Genomic DNA, 20,008 nt, shown 5'->3' on the forward strand with positions numbered 1-20,008 from the left:
TAAAGCTGGCTGGATTTTCTTTTGAAAACAGTAAAAGAGCATGTGTAAATAGTGGAAATGTGAGAAATTCACTCTTAATCCAGTGATCTGAGTTCTAATCTCAGTGGAACCTGGGAATTCATGCATTATGATGAAAACTAGTTCTAAAGCTGTTCCGCAAATGTATATCTAACACACATTGCTAAATTAATATCTCCTCCCTTTTTATTCCACAAGTGTGCTTAAAGTTCCATGATATCACAACAAGGACAGTTTTAAAATGTTGATGAAATCTGGCTAATAATTAGCATGCTGGATCTATCAGCTGGAAAAAGGGTGAGAAAAAAAGAAATTGCAAAACTTCTGCTCATCCAGAAGTCACTAAAGATTTTTCATGGTGTGCTAAAAGATTCCATCGGAAAGATAATTCAAGTAGAGTTGGTGCAAATCAAAGTTCATATCCCAGTCCATCAGCCACGGCAGTGGTCTGTGTTGGCTGGAAAAAAGGAGGATTTGCACCACATACCTGATGGCACCCTCTGAGCTTTGTTTGATTGGTGGTGTGATGCACAAGTGACATCTCACCCGGCTGACTAATCAAAAGAAGATCTACAGATGCTGTTAAGCTGGTTCTACAAATACAATCCATAGATTACAGACCATTTCTGTGGGGGATAAACTTGGGAATGTGGAAATTGATCTACTCAGATAATTCGTCAATATGTTACATGAAGTTAAACGTAGTTGGCAGGATTTGATCCTACGCGGAAAGGCCCCAATGGATTTCTAGTTCATCGCCTTAACCACTCGGCCACAACTACTCAGACACTGTTTCATTCTTATGAGTTTCACACCTTTTCTTATAGCACCATGATCAATATCAGTGATTATCCTTCTGGAAGACATTTCAGAAAATGGAAGATTTCAATTGGAAACAAAATTCCAGGCCTCACTGAAATGTAAAAATCTGATTTAAAGGTATCATCAATTGGAACCTTTTACAGTTCAAGGTTTATTAAAATTCATAAGGCGGATTTAGAGTGACTTTGTTCCAAACACCTCCTGAAAAAGGCTTTGAAAATGCTCAATAGTTTGAACAGATTCATTTCCATGCAAAAAGTCTTGCTGTTCATATGATCAGGTATTGAGCGTCTTTTAACCTCATTAAGTTTCCCAAAACGCCAAGCGGTTAACAGAAGTGAGCATATCATTTTTCAGGTATATTTTGCTTGCTTTATACTTGCTATACAAGTTAATGAGTAGGTTAGAAAGACCCCTGGAAGGTTCCTGAGTGACGTTCACAGCATTTTGCGAGCAAAAAAGAAACTTAAACAAACTCATTTGATGCCCAAAACAATACTTAGAAAAACATCACCAAACTATGTTTACAAAAATGCTGGAAAACACTAAAAAGGGTGATTCAGGAAAAGAATCGCTGTCATTTCTTGATGCCGTCATCAATTGGAACCTTTTACAGTTCAAGGTTTATTAAAATTCATAAGGCGGATTTAGAGTGACTTTGTTCCAAACACCTCCTGAAAAAGGCTTTGAAAATGCTCAATAGTTTGAACAGATTCATTTCCATGCAAAAAGTCTTGCTGTTCATATGATCAGGTATTGAGCGTCTTTTAACCTCATTAAGTTTCCCAAAACGCCAAGCGGTTAACAGAAGTGAGCATATCATTTTTCAGGTATATTTTGCTTGCTTTATACTTGCTATACAAGTCAATGAGTAGGTTAGAAAGACCCCTGGAAGGTTCCTGAGTGACGTTCACAGCATTTTGTGAGCAAAAAAGAGACTTAAACAAACTCATTTGATGCCCAAAACAATACTTAGAAAAACATCACCAAACTATGTTTACAAAAATGCTGGAAAACACTAAAAAGGGTGATTCAGGAAAAGAATCGCTGTCATTTCTTGAGGCCGTTTCGGCTTGAAATCCTGGTCAGTTTCAACCACCTGGAAAAAGTGTCATGAGAACATTGGCACAAGTCATAGAGTACGATTGCTTGGTGTGACATAGATGATATGAGTTTTGCTTCATGAAGTCAAGTTTAACTTTTGAGTTAAACTTTATTCATAGATAGATCTTTTTGCCATGTGGATTTTAACTTTCTCTTTTTATGTTAAACCATGTGCATTGGCAAATTGAGTGTGAGCAGAAAAGATAAAACCGCTACGCACACAGAAATTCTCAGGTTCCACTGAGATTTGAACTCAGATCACTGGATTCAGAGTCCAGAGTTCTAACCATTACACCATAGAACCACATGACCAATGAAGCTGGCTGGATTTTCTTTTGAAAACAGTAAAAGAGCATGTGTAAATAGTGGAAATGTGAGAAATTCACTCTTAATCCAGTGATCTGAGTTCTAATCTCAGTGGAACCTGGGAATTCATGCATTATGATGAAAACTGGTTCTAAAGCTGTTCCGCAAATGTATATCTAACACACATTGGTAAATTAATATCTCCTCCCTTTTTATTCCACAAGTGTGCTTAAAGTTCCATGATATCACAACAAGGACAGTTTTAAAATGTTGATGAAATCTGGCTAATAATTAGCGTGCTGGATCTATCAGCTGGAAAAAGGGTGAGAAAAAAAGAAATTGCAAAACTTCTGCTCATCCAGAAGTCACTAAAGATTTTTCATGGTGTGCTAAAAGGTTCCATCGGAAAGATAATTCAAGTAGAGTTGGTGCAAATCAAAGTTCATATCCCAGTCCATCAGCCACGGCAGTGGTCTGTGTTCGCTGGAAAAAAGGAGGATTTGCACCACATACCTGATGGCACCCTCTGAGCTTTGTTTTATTGGTGGTGTGATGCACAAGTGACATCTCACCCGGCTGACTAATCAAAAGAAGATCTACAGATGCTGTTAAGCTGGTTCTACAAATACAATCCATAGATTACAGACCATTTCTGTGGGGGATAGACTTGGGAATGTGTAAATTGATCTACTCAGATAATTCGATAAAATGTTACATGAAGTTAAACGTAGTTTGCAGGATTTGAACCTACGCGGGAAGACCCCAATGGATTTCTAGTCCATCGCCTTAACCACTCGGCCACAACTACTCAGGCACTGTTTCATTCTTATGAGTTTCACACCTTTTCTTATAGCACCATGATCAATATCAGTGATTATCCTTCTGGAAGACATTTCAGAAAATGGAAGATTTCAATTGGAAACAAATTCCAGGCCTCACTGAAATGTAAAAATCTGATTTAAAGGTATCATCAATTGGAACCTTTTACAGTTCAAGGTTTATTAAAATTCATAAGGCGGATTTAGAGTGACTTTGTTCCAAACACCTCCTGAAAAAGGCTTTGAAAATGCTCAATAGTTTGAACAGATTCATTTCCATGCAAAAAGACTTGCTGTTCATATGATCAGGTATTGAGCATCTTTTAACCTCATTAAGTTTCCCAAAACGCCAAGCGGTTAACAGAAGTGAGCACATCATTTTTCAGGTATATTTTGCTTGCTTTATACTTGCTATACAAGTCAATGAGTAGGTTAGAAAGACCCCTGGAAGGTTCCTGAGTGACGTTCACAGCATTTTGCGAGCAAAAAAGAAACTTAAACAAACTCATTTGATGCCCAAAACAATACTTAGAAAAACATCACCAAACTATGTTTACAAAAATGCTGGAAAACACTAAAAAGGGTGATTCAGGAAAAGTATCGCTGTTGTTTCTTGAGGCCGTTTCGGCTTGAAATCCTGGTCAGTTTCAACCACCTGGAAAAAGTGTCATGCGAACATTGGCACAAGTCATAGATTACGATTTCTTGGTGTGACATAGATGATATCAGTTTTGCTTCATGAAGTCAAGTTTAACTTTTGAGTTAAACTTTCTTGATAGATAGATCTTTTTGCCATGTGGATTTTAACTTTCTCTTTTTATGTTAAACCATGTGCATTGGCAAATTGAGTGTGAGCAGAAAAGATAAAACCGCTATGCTAAAAGTATTTCTCAGGTTCCACAGAGATTTGAACTCAGATCACTGGATTCAGAGTCCAGAGTGCTAACCATTACACCATAGAACCACATAACCAATGAAGCTGGCTGGATTTTCTATTGAAAACAGTAAAAGAGCATGTGTAAATAGTGGAAATGTGAGAAATTCACTCTTAATCCAGTGATCTGAGTTCTAATCTCAGTGGAACCTGGGAATTCATGCATTATGATGAAAACTGGTTCTAAAGCTGTTCCGCAAATGTATATCTAACACACATTGGTAAATTAATATCTCCTCCCTTTTTATTCCACAAGTGTGCTTAAAGTTCCATGATATCACAACAAATACAGTTTTAAAATGTTGATGAAATCTGGCTAATAATTAGCGTGCTGGATCTATCAGCTGGAAAAAGGGTGAGAAAAAAAGAAATTGCAAAACTTCTGCTCATCCAGAAGTCACTAAAGATTTTTCATGGTGTGCTAAAAGGTTCCATCGGAAAGATAATTCAAGTAGAGTTGGTGCAAATCAAAGTTCATATCCCAGTCCATCAGCCACGGCAGTGGTCTGTGTTCGCTGGAAAAAAGGAGGATTTGCACCACATACCTGATGGCACCCTCTGAGCTTTGTTTTATTGGTGGTGTGATGCACAAGTGACATCTCACCCGGCTGACTAATCAAAAGAAGATCTACAGATGCTGTTAAGCTGGTTCTACAAATACAATCCATAGATTACAGACCATTTCTGTGGGGGATAGACTTGGGAATGTGTAAATTGATCTACTCAGATAATTCGATAAAATGTTACATGAAGTTAAACGTAGTTGGCAGGATTTGAACCTACGCGGGAAGACCCCAATGGATTTCTAGTCCATCGCCTTAACCACTCGGCCACAACTACTCAGACACTGTTTCATTCTTATGAGTTTCACACCTTTTCTTATAGCACCATGATCAATATCAGTGATTATCATTCTGGAAGACATTTCAGAAAATGGAAGATTTCAATTGGAAACAAAATTCCAGGCCTCACTGAAATGTAAAAATCTGATTTAAAGGTATCATCAATTGGAACATTTTACAGTTCAAGGTTTATTAAAATTCATAAGGCGGATTTAGGGTGACTTTGACCAAACACCTCCTGAAAAAGGCTTTGAAAATGCTCAATAGTTTGAACAGATTCATTTCCATGCAAAAAGTCTTGCTGTTCATATGATCAGGTATTGAGCGTCTTTTAACCTCATTAAGTTTCCCAAAACGCCAAGCGGTTAGCAGAAGTGAGCATATAATTTTTCTGGTATATTTTGCTTGCTTTATACTTGCTATACAAGTCAATGAGTAGGTTAGAAAGACCCCTGGAAGGTTCCTGAGTGACGTTCACAGCATTTTGAGAGCAAAAAAGAAACTTAAACAAACTCATTTGATGCCCAAAACAATACTTAGAAAAACATCACCAAACTATGTTTACAAAAATGCTGGAAAACACTAAAAAGGGTGATTCAGGAAAAGAATCGCTGTCGTTTCTTGAGGCCGTTTCAGCTTGAAATCCTGGTCAGTTTCAACCACCTGGAAAAAGTGTCATGCGAATATTGGCACAAGTCATATAGTACGATTGCTTGGTGTGACATAGATGATATGAGTTTTGCTTCATGAAGTCAAGTTTAACTTTTGAGTTAAACTTTATTCATAGATAGATCTTTTTGCCATGTGGATTTTAACTTTCTCTTTTTATGTTAAACCATGTGCATTGGCAAATTGAGTGTGAGCAGAAAAGATAAAACTGCGATGCACAAAGAATATCTCAGGTTCCACTGAGATTTGAACTCAGATCGTTGGATTCAGAGTCCAAAGTGCTGACCATTACACCATGGAACCACATGACCAATGAAGCTGGCTGGATTTTCTTTTGAAAACAGTAAAAGAGCATGTGTAAATAGTGGAAATGTGAGAAATTCACGCTTAATCCAGTGATCTGAGTTCTAATCTCAGTGGAACCTGGGAATTCATGCATTATGATGAAAACTGGTTCTAAAGCTGTTCCGCAAATGTATATCTAACACACATTGCTAAATTAATATCTCCTCCCTTTTTATTCCACAAGTGTGCTTAAAGTTCCATGATATCACAACTAGAGATGAGCGTTGTTCTACTCGAACTGTTCGCCAATCTCAAATTCGAGCTGTTTTGGGCGGTGTTCGAGCCGTTCGGCGAACACGAACAATTTGAGAAAAATTCGGCAGTTCGAGGTTATGTTCGATAACTGTTCGTGCACCAAAATCATAACTGAATTTTTTCTCAGTAATGATGAAAATTAATGTTAATACGCAGTTTGAGTGTACAGCGGGGTGGGGGGAGGGGCAGGGGATGGATCTCTGCAGGAACAATGAAGATCTCCATTTTTTTTTCTCTTTCCCGCATTTACAGTGGGGAGGTGCAATCTGTCAGCCTATCAGCAGCGCACACACGGAGCGAAGTGCTTTTTTTCACACAAGCAAGGGCATGTGTCATTGGCAGTGTATGTCACATGTCCTTGCCCTATAAGACCAAGCCATTTTCTCCGTCGCCACCATTTTCTCACTGCTGCAGCTGCGTGTTAGACGGCACCGCTGTTGCTGTGTGCGCTATACCTTGTTAATTTCAAGCCAATTTTCGCACAAATATACAGATAGCTTGGGAGTAGGGAATAGTTGTGATTGCAGCCCTTTTAAGGACTAGGTTACAGCATTTCCTACGACTTTTATCAGGCAGGTCTGTGCTCTTAAATAGATAGGTTGTGGGAGTAAAGACTAATTGTAATTGGAGTCCTTTTCAGGACTAGGTTACATCAGTTCCTATCAGTTTTTGCCAGGCAGGTCTGTGCCAGTGCTGTGCAAGTTTTTTTCACAGCATTTGGCTGAATCTAGCAAAGCTAATCCTTTTTGGCCTATTGCAGAGTGTGTTAGTCAGTGGAGTAGCCTATCTGTGTTGCAAGATATACCACCTGTGTATAGAATACCAATTTTTTTACTGCACCTAGTGAAGTAAAATCTTTTGGGCATAGCATCATTCTATTAGTCCATCTATACTGACCTCCATCAGGTTGCAAACTGAATCTAATTTTTTTCTGCATCTAGCTCTGAAAAAATATTGGGCTTCTAGCTGTGTGTGGGTCTTGTTCTATTAATCCATCTATACTGACCTCCATCAGGTTGCAAACTGAATATAATTTTTTTCTGCATCTAGCTCTGAAAAAATATTGTGCCTTCTAGCAGTGTGTGGGACTTGTTCTATTAGTCCACCTATACTGACCTCCATCAGGTTGCAAACTGAATATATTTTTTTCTGCATCTACCTCTGAAAAAATATTGGGCTTCTAGCTGTGTGTGGGACTTGTTGTATTAGTCCATCTATACTGACCTCCATCAGGTTGCAAACTGAATATAATTTTTTTCTGCATCTAGCTCTGAAAAAATATTGGGCTTCTAGCTGTGTGTGGGTCTTGTTCTATTATTCCATCTATACTGACCTCCATCAGGTTGCAAACTGAATATAATTTTTTTCTGCATCTAGCTCTGAAAAAATATTGGGCTTCTAGCTGTGTGTGGGTCTTGTTCTATTAATCCATCTATACTGACCTCCATCAGGTTGCAAACTGAATATAATTTTTTTCTGCATCTAGCTCTGAAAAAATATTGGGCTTCTAGCTGTGTGTGGGTCTTGTTCTATTAATCCATCTATACTGACCTCCATCAGGTTGCAAACTGAATATAATTTTTTTCTGCATCTAGCTCTGAAAAAATATTGGGCTTCTAGCTGTGTGTGGGTCTTGTTCTATTAGTCCATCTATACTGACCTCCATCAGGTTGCAAACTGAATATAATTTTTTTCTGCATCTAGCTCTGAAAAAATATTGGGCTTCTAGCTGTGTGTGGGTCTTGTTCTATTAATCTATCTATACTGACCTCCATCAGGTTGCAAACTGAATATAATTTTTTTCTGCATCTAGCTCTGAAAAAATATTGGGCCTTCTAGCAGTGTGTGGGACTTGTTCTATTAGTCCACCTATACTGACCTCCATCAGGTTGCAAACTGAATATATTTTTTTCTGCATCTACCTCTGAAAAAATATTGAGCTTCTAGCTGTGTGTGGGACTTGTTGTATTAGTCCATCTATACTGACCTCCATCAGGTTGCAAACTGAATATAATTTTTTTCTCCATCTAGCTCTGAAAAAATATTGGGCTTCTAGCTGTGTGTGGGTCTTGTTCTATTAATCCATCTATACTGACCTCCATCAGGTTGCAAACTGAATATAATTTTTTTCTGCATCTAGCTCTGAAAAAATATTGGGCTTCTAGCTGTGTGTGGGTCTTGTTCTATTAATCCATCTATACTGACCTCCATCAGGTTGCAAACTGAATATAATTTTTTTCTGCATCTAGCTCTGAAAAAATATTGGGCCTTCTAGCAGTGTGTGGGACTTGTTCTATTAGTCCACCTATACTGACCTCCATCAGGTTGCAAACTGAATATATTTTTTTCTGCATCTACCTCTGAAAAAAAATTGGGCTTCTAGCTGTGTGTGGGACTTGTTGTATTAGTCCATCTATACTGACCTCCATCAGGTTGCAAACTGAATATAATTTTTTTCTGCATCTAGCTCTGAAAAAATATTGGGCTTCTAGCTGTGTGTGGGTCTTGTTCTATTAATCCATCTATACTGACCTCCATCAGGTTGAAAATGAATATAATTTTTTTCTGCATCTAGCTCTGAAAAAATATTGGGCTTCTAGCTGTGTGTGGGTCTTGTTCTATTAATCCATCTATACTGACCTCCATCAGGTTGCAAACTGAATATAATTTTTTTCTGCATCTAGCTCTGAAAAAATATTGGGCTTCTAGCTGTGTTTGGGTCTTGTTCTATTAATCCATCTATACTGACCTCCATCAGGTTGCAAACTGAATATAATTTTTTTCTGCATCTAGCTCTGAAAAAATATTGGGCCTTCTAGCAGTGTGTGGGACTTGTTCTATTAGTCCACCTATACTGACCTCCATCAGGTTGCAAACTGAATATATTTTTTTCTGCATCTACCTCTGAAAAAATATTGGGCTTCTAGCTGTGTGTGGGACTTGTTGTATTAGTCCATCTATACTAACCTCCATCAGGTTGCAAATTGAATATAATTTTTTTCTGCATCTAACCCAGCCAATAGTTTTGGCCTAATACCACAGTTTGGCCACTCAGCTCTGCTCGGTTACCATCCATTGTTTTTTTGTGCAAACAACTCCAGAGTTGTGAATTAGTTAATCACCAAAATGAGTGGAAAAAGGCCTGCTGCTGGTGGAAAGGGGAATAGGCGTGTTGGGAAGGGGAAAAAAGGTTGTGTCCGTGGGGTAGGTGTTAAAGCAACAGTAACATCTGCAGAAGAAAGACCATCTTCCAGCCAAACTAAAACGTCTACTTCTTTTAGCGGACAATGTGATAAGATCCCTTTCTTACGGCCACGCCAATCGCTACAAATTCCAGATGAGGCACAAAAACAGCAGGTGCTTCAACGGATATCAAGTGCTCCTTTAAGTGGGCTCTCCTCCACATCAACTTCAACATCACAAATACTCCAGTCCTCAAAGGTGTCACCCAAATCGCACTTGCTTCCTCACAGCTCCCAAATCTCCAGCTGCCCGTCTGAGTATGAGGTAGAACAGATGGTTGAGTCTGCAGAGCTGTTTACTCATACTATAGCCTGGGAATCAGAGGTCGACTCCAGCGCTTCTGTGAATCCAGACGAGGAAATGATCTGCACTGATGCCCAGAATCTTTATGAGTCGGATCCAGGACCAGACGCAGAAGGTTCTGACCATAATGTAGACCCTCATTCCCAAACTGTAACTCCTGTTGGTGGAGACAATGAGGAAGACGATGATAAGACTCAAATACCTGATTGGAGCGACAACTTTAGTTTTTTGTCAGGGCAGGAACAGGTTGGCTCTGAGGACGACGGGTGTGATAACACACAGGGTGATGATGATGAGGTTGGAGATCCCACTTACTGTCAACCCACAGTCAGCCAAGAGATGAGGTCAGCAGAGGAGGTGGAGGAGAATGCTAGTGACGACGAGGTCAGGTTGCACCTTCCTGGTCAGAGACGTAGTACTGGAAGCACGTCAACAACTGCATCCTCAAACACATCTCTGCCTCAAGTCGTTGTGGCTCTTCAGGTCGCATGGGTGCTAAGCCTTGCATAGCCTGGGCATTTTTTCAGATCGATAAAGATGACCTAACTATCTGTAACATTTGTCAGCAAAAGCTAAGTAGAGGCCAAAAAATACATAGTTTGAGTACTTCATGCATGAACCAGCACATGGACATGAAGCATAAGTTGCAGTGGGAAGCTCAGTGTGCTACAATGCGGCCTAGCCGGCCGGGCCAACCACCGTCTGCCATATCTTGTGCATCCGCGGCCTTTTCATCCTCTGTGACTGGGGGGACAGCAGTCACACCTGTTTTGGGGCGCAGACCTGCCACCTCTTTACCCGCAACAGCCAGCGTGATTGGCAGGTCATCATTTTCTTTGGAGGTGGTAACACCAGCTGGTGTTGAGCGCTGTCCGAAATCGATAGCACCACCTTTGGATCAAGGCAACCTAACATGTCCGCCTGCATCTTCCTCACAGACCGGCAGTTTGCCGGGGACACCCTTATCAACCCCGTCTAAGCACAATAGCCAGCCCTCGGTCCCTCAGATGTGAACAAGTAAAAGACCATTTCCTCCTAGCCATGAGAAAGCTAAGAGGTTGAATTTCACCATCTGCAAGCTCTTGGCTACAGAAATGCTGCCTTTCCGCCTGGTGGACACAGAGGATTTTCGAGACCTTATGTCCGTCGCAGTGCCCAAGTAAACGATGCCCAGTCGGCACTACTTCTCAAAGAAAGGTGTGCCTGCTCTCCACCAGCATGTCGCACACAACATCACCGCTTCTTTGAGAAACTGTGTGTGACAGGGTGCATTTCACCACAGACACTTGGACGAGTAGGCATGGACAGGGGCGTTACATGTCGCTGACTGGGCACTGGGTAACTATGGTGACAGCAGGACAAGGGGCTGCTGTCCAAGTCTTGCCGTCCCCACGAGTTGTGCGTCAATCCTCTTTATGTCAAAGTTCCTCCACTGCTTCTGCCTCCTCAACCTCCTCTCGGTCTTCCACCTGCACCCAAAGCCTGTCTGGTCATGCCACAAGCTTTCTAACTGCGCAGAAGGGATCCTGCACACCTCCTTACTATGCTGGCAGTAGGGCTCAACGTCATCAGGCGGTTTTTACATTGAAATGTCTAGGAAATGTGAGTCACACAGCTGAGGAGTTGTGGTCAGCTCTGGAGAACCAATTTCATGAATGGTTGTCTCCACTGGACCTGAAACCAGGAAAGGCCGTGTGCGACAATGCTGCAAACCTGGGTGCGGCCCTTCGCTGGGGCAATGTCACACACGTGCCTTGTATGGCTCACGTGTTGAACCTGGTTGTCCAGCAATTTTTAGCCCACTATCCCAGACTAGATGGCCTTCTGCAGAGGGCACGGTCGCTGTGTGCTCACTTCCGCCGTTCACATCCCGCAGCTCAGCGACTTACATCTCTACAGAAGTCGTTGGGCCTGCCACTTCACCGGCTAAAATGCGATGTGCCTACCCGGTGGAATTCAACTCTGCACATGTTGCAGCGACTGTGGCAGCACCGACAAGCCCTAGTGCAATACGTTCTGACGTATAGCCTGGGCCAACGAGATCCAGAGGTGGGGCAAATCACGCTGGAGGAGTGGTCTCAGATCAGGGACCTATGCACCCTTCTGCACAGTTTTGAAATGGCGACGAAGATGTTTAGTGCTGACGATGCCATTACAAGCATGACTATTCCGCTGATTTACATGCTGGAGCACATGTTAAACAGAATTCGGAGTCAGGTGGTGGCACAAGAGGAGGTGGAGGAAGTAGAGGAGGAGGAGTTGTATGCGGAAGGGCTAACATCTGCAAGGTCCAGACGGTCGGCAGCACCAAGGCGGCAGGCATGTGAGGGTGGGGGAGATGGTTTTACCAGGGCGCATGGTAGCAGCCAAACTAGTGAGGAAGGTGCAGGAGCCCAGGAAGAAGTGGTGGACGAACTAATGGAAGACTCATCAGATGAGGGAGACCTTGATCACATTTCTGTTGTGCGAGGTTGGGGGGATAGGACAGAGGAAGGAAGCATGATTGTTACCTCGCCACCAACACAACAGGGACTTGTGCTCCTGGATGCGCAACACACATGAGTGCCTTCTTGCTGCACTACCTGCAACATGACCCTCGAATTGTGAGAATTAGAAATAATCCTGACTACTGGGTTGCCACACTGTTAGATCCCCGCTACAAAAGTAAATTTGCAGAAAATATTCCTGCCATAGAAAGGGATGCACGCATGCAGGAGTATCAGCAGAGACTGTTGCAGAATCTTACATGTGCTTTTCCACAAAATACCAGTGGTGCACGTAGTGAATCTCACAGTTCCAACTTGCCAACCGTGGGACCGTCAAGTGTTCAGCACTCAAACCGTAACAGAACCACAGTATCTGCTGGTAACATCAATTTTGCGGAATCATTTCACCACTTTTTTAGCCCATCCTTTGCAAGGCCACAGGAGACAAGAAGTCTGACACATAGTCAACGCCTAGAGACGATGGTACAGGAGTATCTCCAAGTAAACATTGAAGCCATGACTGTGTCACTGGACCCTTGCTCTTTTTGGGCTTCCAATCTGGATAAATGGCCGGAGCTAGCCACTTACGCCTTGGAGATCTTGTCACGCCCCGCAGCCAGCGTTCTGTCTGAACGTGTGTTCAGCGCTGCTGGTGGTGTGCTGACAGATAAGCGCACGCGGCTCTCCACTGATAATGTAGACAGACTCATGTTCATAAAGATGAACAAATCATGGATCCGAAATGACTTTTCTACCCCTGTGTCATCCTGGGGAGAGTAAAAGCTTGATGATTGGTTAAAATCACCCTACCAACGGTTTTAAGCTTTCAAATTACTAATCATGCTTATCTGTATCTTGGCTGGAAAATAATTTGGGCTTTGTAGCAGTGTGCAGCACTGATTCTATTAGGCCATCTATAATAAGCTCCACCAGATTTAAAATTACTAATCATGTTTATCTGTATCTTGACTGGAAAATAATTTGGGCTTTGTAGCAGTGTGCAGCACTGATCCTATTAGGCCATCTATAGTAAAGCTTCACCAGATTTAAAATTAATAATAATTTTTAGCTGCATCTAGCCCGGAAAATAATTTTGGGGCTCCGAGATGCGCAAGACACATAAGTGCTTTCTTGCTGCACTACATGCAGCATGACCCTCATATTGTCAGAATTCTAAGTAATCATGACTACTGGGTTGCCACACTCTTAGATCCCCCAAACTTTTCGATCAACCTTTTCATTTTAATAAAGACCAAAAAAATGGTCATTTTTGAAATTATAAGCATTAGCAGGTTGTTAGAAACTGAAATCAAACAGTTTTCAACTCAAATCTTTATTCTAGGTGATGTTACATTTTCACATAGGACCCCTTGTTCGAAAGGAGCTTCTGAACTCTTTCGTCCATTGAATTTGTCAGGTTTTGGATGGTTTCTGCTTCAATTGTTTTGCATGAGGACAGAATACCCTCCCAGAGCTGTTGCTTAGATGTGAACTGCCTCCCGCCATCATAGACACTCCTTTTAATGATGCTCCAAAGGTTCTGAATGGGGTAGAGGTCAGGGGAGCATGGGGGTCACACCATAAGTTTGTCCCCTTTTATGCCCATATCAGCCAGAGATGCAGATGTTTTATGTGCAGCATGAGATGGTGCATTATCATGCAAAAAAATGATCTTGCTGTGAAATACACGGTTCTTCTTCTTGAACCATGGCAGGAAGTGCTGTTTGAGAAAATCCACATACATTATGGAGTTCATCTTTAGCGCCTTCAGGGATCCTAAAGGGGCCGACAATCTCTCTCCCCATGATTCCAGCCCAAAACATTACTCCACCTCCTCCTTGTTGGCGCTGTAGCCGTGTTTGCGTAGGGTGTCCATCAACCAGCCATCCTCCACTCCATCCATCTGGACCATCGAGCGCTGCACGGCACTCATCCGTGAACAAAACAGTTTTGAAATCAGTCTTCATGTAATGTTTGGCCCACTGGAGCCGTTTCTGCTTGTGTGAAGTGGATAGAGGAGGTCGACAGGATGGCGTATGCACAGCTGCAAACCTCTGAAGGACCCTGCATCTTGTTGTTCGGGGGACGTTGGAGGCACCAGCAGCTTCAAAAACTTGTCTGCTGCTATGACAAGGCTTTTTTGCCGCTGCTCTTTCAACCTGACGTAATTGCCTGTAGGAAAGAGTCCTCAATTTGCCCTTATCAGCACGCACACGTGTGTACTGTGAATCAGCTACATACTTCTTGATTGCCAAGACACTTCATCCTGATCATCGCACAATGTTGATTGTAGTCATGCCTTGACCTAAACACTCCACAATTTGTTGCTTCTCAGCAGCCGACACATCCTTTTTCTTTCCCATTTTGGCAGAAAATGTAGGCTGCTTAATAATGTGAGACAGCCTTCTTAAGTAGTCTTGCCTTTCATTGGACACACCTGCCAAACTAATTAGCACAGGTGTCTGCAATTACTTACAGTGATATAAAGAGCCCTGACATACATCACCATCAATGAGTTTAACTGACAAACAAACAAATTCTTCCCTTATCACTCCTAAACACTTTTTGCATAATAATTTGGAACACAGTGTACATGTGCTTTTCCACAAAACACCAGTGGTTCACGTAGTGAATCTTACAGTTCTAACTTGCCAACCGTGGTCTGTATGGAGTTGTTCAATAAAGGGCCCAAAATTAAGATAACATAGATGGGAGAGGTCTCTATGAATAGGAATTCCTAAGTATTTGATACCCTGTGAGGGCCAGGCAAAGGGAAAGTTGGACTGGATGGAATCCTATATGGATTTGGGGAGGGAGACATCGAGGGCCTCAGACTTCGCTGCATTGATTTTAAAATTTGACCATGTAACAAAGTGATCTATTTCAGCCATAACAGCATGGATGGATATATGTGATTGAGTGATATATACTAGGACATCATCAGCAAATAGAGAGCACTTGTACTCGGTGCCTCCCACCTCAATCCACCTAATATTGGGGTTATGGCGAATAGATGAGAGCAGGTGCTCCGTCACTAGGATGTATAAGAGAGGGGACAGAGAACATCCCTGCCTTGTCCCATTGGTGATTGTGAAAGGTGATGAAAATGTTCTGACGCGCCCCCTGGGCCTTGGGACACCCGGAGCCGGACCCTTTTTGGTGGATGCTGGTTGTAGTCTCCGTGGCGGCGACCCGGTTCCGTGGCTCAGGGCGGTCAAACCAGTGGCGGAACTATTTATGTGGTTTTGATGTTTAAATGTCCGACTACGCCACCCGTGGATTGCGGTTAGAGTGAACCGCCGCTCCAGGGCAGACCGCTGAGGCTGGTGTTGTGGGTGCAGCAGAGCGTAGCATAACTCCCCACGGGAGGAGTATAGCCTCAGGGCAGTGTATGCGGAGGATGGGGGTGATGGTGCAGGGCAGCAGCAGTAACGACACGGAGTCAGTGATGCAGTTCAGGGCCTTTACTCACAATTCTTATTATCCAGACCACGTCTGCAGGTAAAGGCTGCCCACGTCGTACTGTGCTCACCAGGTGAGGGGCTCAGACAACTCCCAGATAACTTTGGAGCGCTTCACAGGACCCCCTTTGTGTGTCCTTTGTCTGGCCTTTCTTACCAACCCTTCTGTCCGGCTGCCTCGGGCCTCCTCTTGGTAAACTTGGCGCCAGTTTCCCTGACCCTATGTGGTGCCTTCCTAGCGGGTGTAGCGAGGGGCTGCGCCACATAAAATGTCACAGCCTCCTGTTTCTAGCTGAGGGTCGTTTCCTGCCTCCACTAGTTTCGGGGACCGATCTCCCCCTTTGGCCTGACCCCTCCACGCAGGTGGATTCGGGCGTGCGGTGGCGACTCGCCCGTCCGCACCCCTGGGATCCCTTCGTTCCTCGTTCCTGGAGCCTTCTCCACTCCTCTTCCTTCCTTCTCCCTCTTCCAGGCCTGGGCCTCTGTTACTAGGCCTGCCTCCGGAGCAGAGCTCATGCAGAGCCCCTGCTCCCTGCCACTTCTGCTCAGACTTCTCTGCACTGAACTAAGATGGTGCCCACCTTTTATACTCCCTTCTCAATGCACCCAGGAACTGCTTCCTCCCTGCTCCTGCACTACAGGGTTCCCCTTCCTCAGTGTTCCCTCCCCCCACTCCAGCCAGGGACAGGGACTGTCGTGCCCATCTCAGGGGCATATTGGTAGCCCTGCCCCACGGCAATATGGTGTAATGCATGCAGGTGTCGGGTCCTGATCCACACTCCATCCTTACCTGAGAGTGAGATATCACACCTCTGGGTGAGGTGCAATACGTCTGTAGCAACCGAGCCCTCAGGGTGCTACAGTTCCATTTATCTTCAGCCTAGGTGACGTATTGCGATACAGGGCCGTGATTTTGGCTATAAAAGGGTCCCCTAGACCCCTACCCCAAGCTTTTTAAGAGAATCATATATGGCGTGCCAGGAGACTCTATGGAATGCTTTCTCAGTATCCAACGAGAGTATCTAATTATAAATTTTTAACTGCATCTAGCCCAGGAAATACTTTGTGCCTAGTAGCAGTGTCTGCTAGTCAGCGGATTATCCCGGCTGTTAAGCAAGCTACACCACCTGTAGTTTAGACACTTAATTTTTTCAAAGGAAATGATTCGGGACCATGGGATACTTAGTGAAGAGCATCAGGAGGCACCCCAAGGCATAGGGGCTGGGACTGGCATTAGGATGCCTTGCGGTGGACAGCCGAGCTCGATCCTTATGAAAGCTTTTTAATTGCAGCAGCTTTAGTGGACGCTACTGGAGCTGAAATTACGCGGCTGCTGGCATGAGACTTGCCCTCCAATAGATCCTTGTAAATGGATTTAAAGTGTATTCATTCAAATTAGAGAGACAATTTAAATTAAAAAGCTTAGAGCTGCCTCCACCACAGGGGGGCTCGCTCGACCCACCAGCGGACAGGCACCAGTATTGGGAGAGGGGGGCTGGCCGTCAGGGTTCACCGCGGCTCTGGCACAAACCCGGCGACACGGAGGTGGCACGGGCAGGAGCGGACTGGCCGTGTCGGCTTCTCACTTTTTGGATTTTAGAAGGGCATGACATGCCTATATCTGTGTCTCCCCCTCCTTTTACTCCTCCACCTCTTTTATTTTCGCATGACTATATGTACTTGTCACTTTTCCATGTGTTAGTTATGTCTTCTGAGCAGTTTGTCAGCTTTTGGACACCTTTGAAGGTGTTTTCTATGTGTTTCTATGTGTTTTTGTTTGCCTGCCATTGGTTTTAACGGTGTTCGAAGGTGTTCGACGAACAGTTCGACGAACAGTTCGGCGAACACACGGGTGTTCGACGAACCGAACCGAACTCGAACACTACGAGGGTGGCTCAACACTAATCACAACAAGGACAGTTTTAAAATGTTGATGAAATCTGGCTAATAATTAGCGTGCTGGATCTATCAGCTGGAAAAGGGTGAGAAAAAAAGAAATTGCAAAACTTCTGCTCATCCAGAAGTCACTAAAGATTTTTCATGGTGTGCTAAAAGGTTCCATCGGAAAGATAATTCAAGTAGAGTTGGTGCAAATCAAAGTTCATATCCCAGTCCATCAGCCACGGCAGTGGTCTGTGTTCGCTGGAAAAAAGGAGGATTTGCACCACATACCTGATGGCACCCTCTGAGCTTTGTTTGATTGGTGGTGTGATGCACAAGTGACATCTCACCCGGCTGACTAATCAAAAGAAGATCTACAGATGCTGATAAGCTGGTTCTACAAATACAATCCATAGATTACAGACCATTTCTGTGGGGGATAGACTTGGGAATGTGGAAATTGATCTACTCAGATAATTCATCAAAATGTTACATGAAGTTAAACGTAGTTGGCAGAATTTGAACCTACGCAGGAAAACCCCAATGGATTTCTAGTCCATCGCCTTAACCACTCGGCCACAACCACTCAGACACTGTTTTGTTCTTATGAGTTTCACACCTTTTCTTATAGCACCATGATCAATATCAGTGATTATCCTTCTGGAAGACATTTCAGAAAATGGAAGATTTCAATTGGAAACAAAATTCCAGGCCTCACTGAAATGTAAAAATCTGATTTAAAGGTATCATCAATTGGAACCTTTTACAGTTCAAGGTTTATTAAAATTCATAAGGCGGATTTAGAGTGACTTTGTTCCAAACACCTCCTGAAAAAGGCTTTGAAAATGCTCAATAGTTTGAACAGATTCATTTCCATGCAAAAAGACTTGCTGTTCATATGATCAGGTATTGAGCGTCTTTTAACCTCATTAAGTTTCCCAAAACGCCAAGCGGTTAACAGAAGTGAGCATATCATTTTTCAGGTATATTTTGCTTGCTTTATATTTGCTATACAAGTCAATGAGTAGGTTAGAAAGACCCCTGGAAGGTTCCTGAGTGACGTGCACAGCATTTTGCGAGCAAAAAAGAAACTTAAACAAACTCATTTGATGCCCAAAACAATACTTAGAAAAACATCACCAAACTATGTTTACAAAAATGCTGGAAAACACTAAAAAGGGTGATTCAGGAAAAGAATCGCTGTTGTTTCTTGAGGCCGTTTCGGCTTGAAATCCTGGTCAGTTTCAACCACCTGGAAAAAGTGACATGCGAACATTGGCACAAGTCATAGAGTACGATTGCTTGGTGTGACATAGATGATATGAGTTTTGCTTCATGAAGTCAAGTTTAACTTTTGAGTTAAACTTTCTTGATAGATAGAACTTTTTGCCATGTGGATTTTAACTTTCTCTTTTTATGTTAAACCATGTGCATTGGCAAATTGAGTGTGAGCAGAAAAGATAAAACCGATAAGCAGACAGAAATGCTCAGGTTCCACTGAGATTTGAACTCAGATCACTGGATTCAGAGTCCAGAGTGCTAACCATTACACCATAGAACCACATGACCAATGAAGCTGGCTGGATTTTCTTTTGAAAACAGTAAAAGAGCATGTGTAAATAGTGGAAATGTGAGAAATTCACTCTTAATCCAGTGATCTGAGTTCTAATCTCAGTGGAACCTGGGAATTCATGCATTATGATGAAAACTGGTTCTAAAGCTGTTCCGCAAATGTATATCTAACACACATTGGTAAATTAATATCTCCTCCCTTTTTATTCCACAAGTGTGCTTAAAGTTCCATGATATCACAACAAACACAGTTTTAAAATGTTGATGAAATCTGGCTAATAATTAGCGTGCTGGATCTATCAGCTGGAAAAAGGGTGAGAAAAAAAGAAATTGCAAAACTTCTGCTCATCCAGAAGTCACTAAAGATTTTTCATGGTGTGCTAAAAGGTTCCATCGGAAAGATAATTCAAGTAGAGTTGGTGCAAATCAAAGTTCATATCCCAGTCCATCAGCCACGGCAGTGGTCTGTGTTGGCTGGAAAAAAGGAGGATTTGCACCACATACCTGATGGCACCCTCTGAGCTTTGTTTGATTGATGGTGTGATGCACAAGTGACATCTCACCCGGCTGACTAATCAAAAGAAGATCTACAGATGCTGTTAAGCTGGTTCTACAAATACAATCCATAGATTACAGACTATTTGTGTGGGGGATAGACTTGGGAATGTGGAAATTGATCTACTCAGATAATTTGTCAAAATGTTACATGAAGTTAAACGTAGTTGGCAGGATTTGAAACTACGCAGGAAGACCCCAATGGATTTCTAGTCCATCGCCTTAACCACTCGGCCACAACTACTCAGACACTGCTTCATTCTTATGAGTTTCACACCTTTTCTTATAGCACCATGATCAATATCAGTGATTATCCTTCTGGAAGACATTTCAGAAAATGGAAGATTTCAATAGGAAACAAAATTCCAGGCCTCACTGAAATGTAAAAATCTGA

The 20,008-nt window shown here is 42.7% G+C and overlaps 9 non-coding genes across 9 annotated transcripts; all 9 read right to left on the reverse strand.

Annotated features, from left to right (window-relative positions):
- Positions 1–718: 718 nt before the first annotated feature.
- On the reverse strand, positions 719–800 carry TRNAS-AGA (transfer RNA serine (anticodon AGA)). The gene has a single exon. It is a non-coding gene; the product is annotated as a tRNA-Ser (tRNA).
- A 1,376-nt stretch (positions 801–2,176) lies between these two features.
- On the reverse strand, positions 2,177–2,248 carry TRNAQ-CUG (transfer RNA glutamine (anticodon CUG)). The gene has a single exon. It is a non-coding gene; the product is annotated as a tRNA-Gln (tRNA).
- A 728-nt stretch (positions 2,249–2,976) lies between these two features.
- On the reverse strand, positions 2,977–3,058 carry TRNAS-AGA (transfer RNA serine (anticodon AGA)). Its single transcript has one exon. It is a non-coding gene; the product is annotated as a tRNA-Ser (tRNA).
- Positions 3,059–3,960: 902 nt separating this feature from the next.
- On the reverse strand, positions 3,961–4,032 carry TRNAQ-CUG (transfer RNA glutamine (anticodon CUG)). Its single transcript has one exon. It is a non-coding gene; the product is annotated as a tRNA-Gln (tRNA).
- Positions 4,033–4,760: 728 nt separating this feature from the next.
- Positions 4,761–4,842, reverse strand: TRNAS-AGA (transfer RNA serine (anticodon AGA)). Its single transcript has one exon. It is a non-coding gene; the product is annotated as a tRNA-Ser (tRNA).
- Positions 4,843–5,744: 902 nt separating this feature from the next.
- TRNAQ-CUG (transfer RNA glutamine (anticodon CUG)) lies at positions 5,745–5,816 on the reverse strand. The gene has a single exon. It is a non-coding gene; the product is annotated as a tRNA-Gln (tRNA).
- A 12,175-nt stretch (positions 5,817–17,991) lies between these two features.
- Positions 17,992–18,073, reverse strand: TRNAS-AGA (transfer RNA serine (anticodon AGA)). The gene has a single exon. It is a non-coding gene; the product is annotated as a tRNA-Ser (tRNA).
- Positions 18,074–18,976: 903 nt separating this feature from the next.
- Positions 18,977–19,048, reverse strand: TRNAQ-CUG (transfer RNA glutamine (anticodon CUG)). The gene has a single exon. It is a non-coding gene; the product is annotated as a tRNA-Gln (tRNA).
- A 728-nt stretch (positions 19,049–19,776) lies between these two features.
- TRNAS-AGA (transfer RNA serine (anticodon AGA)) lies at positions 19,777–19,858 on the reverse strand. Its single transcript has one exon. It is a non-coding gene; the product is annotated as a tRNA-Ser (tRNA).
- Positions 19,859–20,008: the final 150 nt, after the last annotated feature.

This window comes from Phyllobates terribilis, unplaced genomic scaffold (assembly GCF_046119375.1).
Source record: "Phyllobates terribilis strain yellow unplaced genomic scaffold, ASM4611937v1 Scaffold_13__5_contigs__length_258822181, whole genome shotgun sequence".
In the NCBI taxonomy this organism is placed as follows: domain Eukaryota; kingdom Metazoa; phylum Chordata; class Amphibia; order Anura; family Dendrobatidae; genus Phyllobates; species Phyllobates terribilis.